The sequence below is a fragment of the Bombus impatiens genome, unplaced genomic scaffold, assembly GCF_000188095.3.
Source record: "Bombus impatiens unplaced genomic scaffold, BIMP_2.2 scf_0525, whole genome shotgun sequence".
NCBI classification, from domain to species: Eukaryota; Metazoa; Arthropoda; class Insecta; order Hymenoptera; family Apidae; genus Bombus; species Bombus impatiens.
Genome location: NT_176944.1, coordinates 899,173 through 904,326, shown reverse-complemented (window position 1 = coordinate 904,326; position 5,154 = coordinate 899,173). Strand labels below are relative to the sequence as shown.

Sequence of the window (5,154 nt, the reverse complement as noted above, 5' to 3'; positions counted from 1 at the left end):
GCCGTTTCCGTGCTTCGCGTTCGTTCTCTAATGTTTCACGCAGACAAGAGAGGGGCGAAGAGACATTTATTGCTGCGTGTCAAGGTTCCAACGGCGAGAACCAATTGCTTCCAGTGTCGTTCGATGAACGTTAACAGGCTCGTTTGTTCAAGATACCTGAGTCGTGGAAGATTTTAGATCGTTTACAGAAGCGATGGTTTGTAGAAATAATGGTTGAAAATATGTATATGTTTGGTTTGTTTGTTAACGTTTTCTAAATTTTGTTTTTTATTTTTTTAACCTTTTCAGAATCGAATACGTCATAGTTCACGGGAAATATTTTTAGTAATCCTCGTTGTATAAACGCGGATCTATGCTCGGCTAGTTCGAACATGATATATTTTGTACAATATATTTTACTTCATGGTATTTGTTATATAATCTGTTTAAACGTGTTATTTGCCAAAATTTTATGATAATTTTAATTTAGAATGTTTAACGATACGAGTCTTGAGACTTTTTTGAAGACACAATTAATTCAAATATTTAAAATCTTTTTTTTCGAAATGTTACTATTTGTATCCATCAATTAACGCGTTGGTTAATTTCGTGCAAAATAGCATTTAAAACATCTCGTTCGTCGGTTTGAAACTGTGTTAATTAAATTCATACGATTTTTGGAACTAGTTGAAACAACTGTGTTAATTATCTTTAATACGAACTGCATTAACATGAATTTATTTCTGTTTTGAATCAACAAACAATCTATATGTTCATTCATATTTTTATCTAATTAATTAATTTCCTTTAAATCGAGGAAATTAATACTTTAAGAATCGAGTCGTTCCTTGAATTTCTATTCACAAGTTCTTGGAAATTTTCACTAATTAGTTTCATATCATATCATTTAAAATGTTTAATCGATTTTCCACTCTCATATTCTCTGCGTATATAATTGTATTTCTTGTTTCAACGATGACGTCTAGCAACGATGACATCAACTTCGTTATTTCCGCTACACAGTTATAAAGTTTAACACAAGTAATAATTTACACATCAAATATGTATGTGCAATGCGTAACGCCAATTACTTCCAGAAAAAGATTAAAAAGGAAGAAGAAGAAGAAGAAGAAGAAGAATTGTATTCATCTGTTCCCAGGGATAAAATATTTTCACTGTAGCATGCTTTCTTTGAAAAGCATTTCCCCTGTAATTCTGGATAGTAGAGGAAACATTTCGTGTGTTAAAATTAATGAATGTCTCTTACAAAACTTGAGATGTGTAAAAACTGAGAAACTTCAAAGGAAACTGTAACTGAATTCCACAAAGAAACACCTTCAAGAAAAAACCTGTAATTGTTATATTGTGTTACGTATATTAGTTGGAACTTATTACAACAGAAATTAACGGAATAAAAAAAGCAAAGTACATAAATCCTTTACAAAACGAAAGTTTCAGTATACCTTTAAAATTTCCATAAACTTCAATTAAACGTTAACAAACTTAGCTCGAAGCGCGGATTAAGTGGCTCGTTAATGACGATGCAGTTCCAGGCGAGCGATAAAAACTTTTGGAAAGCTTGATTTAATACCTAACTAAGTTTAGTATAATGATGCACGGAATAAAAATTGACTACTCCAGTGAATTTTTGACGCTGTTATATTCAAAAAGAATCTTAATAAACGTTGTTAGAAGCTTAACGAATCCCCTTCATTTTCGTTCCAAAGCAGCAATGCTGTACTTAATTCATTTTACTTTTACCTTACATTTTCTTTGAAAGACTTCAAACTCATCGATTATAAGAACAAAATGTGGTTTTTATATAACCATCATTTTAATCCTTTTCTATTTGAAGAATTTTTCGATACGATCATCCAGCAATTCAAACACAGTTTTATAACGAAGAGGCCAAAAGCTTCGATTGGAAAACAAATGGATCATCTATGAATTTATTTTTTATATTAGTCTTCAATCTCGCCATTCGGTGAGAATAAAACCAAATAAAATTTTGTACACTACAGATATCACCGTAATGGCGTTGACAGAGAACGAAGAATTAGAAGATTGAAAAATAATGTGAAAATTTCTATTCGACAATTAAAACTAAGGGTTTCATCCAATTAAAGAGAACGAGGTTACAAAATATCGATATTTGTCATTGATAAACAGAACAGGAAGCAATCATAGGAATTCGATGTGATGCAAGCAGGTCGTATACGTGATGTTGCATTAGCACGTGAAAGTGCAACACACGATCAATTATTCGCCACCGTAAATCGATCGCAATGAAACTGTTACAGAATTTAATAGTCGCTTCGCGTTCACCAGTGAACGTTAGATATCGCATCGTTACATTCGCATGAAAATCGAGCTGCAAAATAGTAAATGATCGTACGGAAGTAGGGGTTCAGAATGTTGTTATTTACATTTTGAACTGTTTAATAATAAACGTTGCTAACTCTATACTGAGAACTAATAACAAATAATTTTTATGAATTTTTCAAATTTTAGGTTGAGATTATTTGAAACTGAACATGAGTCAAAGATTTTTATATATGAATTCCGAACAAAATTCTTGCAAATTCTGGAATAAAGGAATAATCTCGGTAAACGTGAATATTCCAGCGGAAATAATGGACGAGGACGTGATCATTCATGCGAAATAGTCTTTCTAGATGTGAATCGGTATACTTAATAATGCTGCTACATATGTGTTTCTTATAGCTCTCTGTACCAAGTAAATTTTCAAGTGACATAATCGAGGTGCACGCACACACACATACACAAAAGATGCGAATGTTCATGATAGTATTAAACTATGTACAATCAAATTTGTATCTGTCACACTTTTTGTGTAATTTGATAAAGCAATAAAACCATTGTTTTTTCGATGACGTTAACGTCGAAATTAAAATTGTAAGGAAAAGAAAAAATATAGGCTCGATTTTCGGTTGACAGTTTTCGGTTTGATTAATCGCGAGACGGAACGGATGAAATCAATATTCGAACTGTCCTGATAACGAGCGTAGAGCGATCACGCGATACAAAAATTTCATTTCGCGTAACAGATTACGAGTAGAAGTTGTGGATGGTTCTCTCGTGTTTGACGCTCTAGTTAACTTCCCTCTCTCATTGGCGTGTAAATATCGACTATATTTTAACCTAAATCGAGCACTTCGCTAAAGAGTTACGACTTGTTAATTTCGTCTGGATTCACTGATACGAAAAACTTTCCATCGTTATTTTATCAAAAAATGCGCGATTACATAGGTAGCTAATCAGTCAACCAATCTTATCACTAAACATCATCAGTAGGTTGAAAGTTGATTAAAAATAAAATAAATCCAGTGAACATCAATTGTTTTGATTTTGAATTTATTATATAGAAGCGATATGTTTCATTCAAGTACTCGATCAGAGAAATAAATAAGAAAAATCACTTTCTAAGCATTGACGACAATTTCGTCTCTAATATGAAATCAAATAGTGGGCAAATAACATTATTAATGAAAATTATGCATAAATCTACAATCTAATATGACGTAAGAAATAATTACAATTATTTCTCAATTTTACGTGTTGTCAATCTCTCTAACAGATAACTGTAAATTTCCTTTTATTTTATGGTATATATGAACGTAACCTCGTAGAAGTTTCAAGGTAAAGTCAATATTATCCATCTAATTTCTACTACCTTTATCTTCTCCTTGTACCTAAACTTTTTCCTCGTACAAGAGTATTTATAAATAAAAGTATGTTTGTAGATAAAATCTAAACTAATCTTGATTGTAGAATTTTTCATTACTAACAGAACATAAACATCAAATAACGAAAATATAAACTATTCGTTGTCACCTGTTCAAAGCAACACAACGATCAGTCGTATACCTTGATATAACGATAACACAACATTCAATCCATTAGGAAAATCAACAAATTACGACAACAAAACATTGATGAAACAACTGCACGTGTCGATTTTCGCTGTAAAGCACAAGCAGATAGCAACGAACGAATTACTCGGTTGATTACATGCGAGTAACGAGCCAGCAAAATATTGGAGCAATGAACGGACACGAGATTAAGTTCACGTGAGTACAGTGGCTTATAGAAGTATTACCATGGACAATTTATACATATATCTACATATATGTTGTATGTGTTACATAGAACGTTTTGAAATTCCATTGGAATTGTTATATTGGTCAAATTTGAAACTAATCTGGAATGAATATAGAAGCTACAAAATATTTACCGCAAACATATCATATATTTAGTAAGAAAGATTAGCACACAACATGAAAAGCTATCTTCTGTGTATAATAAGAACTAAAAATGGTCCCACTGTATATCTAAGTTTATCAATACAGTAGATAATTGACCATTTAAATGACTTTACAATTTCCACGAAATACATATTCGCGTTAAATATTTTGCAGCTTCCATGTACATTTCCAGATTCGTTTCAAATTTGATCAATATAATGATATACAAGTCTTGTTACAGTGCTAATGAAATTTCAGAATTTCTCGTGCAATGCACATAATATACTCATACAAGGTGTCCATACGTGTTGGAATACTTTCGCGAGCAACTGTACACGTGTTTCGCGATCTTTTCTACGGCCTAGCTTGGACGCTAATTATCTTGATTACTGGTTGCAGCTTCTAGTTCGGATTATTCGTTGTGATGCATTAACGACGATGCTAGAAGGACGGATCAATGGAGAATACGTGATGACCGGGATTCGATGCTGGTTCTGCAAATACGTGACGAAGCTTGTACAATACTTCGTTCACGAGTTGTTAATTAATTTCATGTGATGATGCCGTTAAATTCCGTGTTTATACAGTGTCAACGAATTCTGAAGCTATGTTTAGATTGTAATTTATGTGAAATTTATAAAAACAATGTTTCCCATGTTTGTCTTCCTTCAGAAGAGAAAAGTAACACACCAATAGGACCTTCTCCCCCAGATTTATCATTTCTGTCACTCTGCTAAATATTTACATGAAACATGTATATTGCATTAGGATTGGAACACCACATATTTGTCATTTAAAATTGACATTTAAAAGTGATATTTAATTTCAATGGAAAACCATAAAATCAATGCCACCATCCACAATTCGAAACAACAGCGTATCACACTTAATCCATCAATAGAACGTTATT

General features: G+C 32.3%; 1 long non-coding RNA gene across 1 annotated transcript; it reads left to right on the top strand.

Annotated features, from left to right (window-relative positions):
* The first annotated feature begins 2,001 nt into the window (after positions 1-2,001).
* Positions 2,002-2,873, top strand: LOC117151908. Its single transcript, XR_004462069.1, has 2 exons — positions 2,002-2,370; positions 2,491-2,873. It is a non-coding gene; the product is annotated as an uncharacterized LOC117151908 (long non-coding RNA).
* The last annotated feature ends 2,281 nt before the right edge of the window (positions 2,874-5,154 follow it).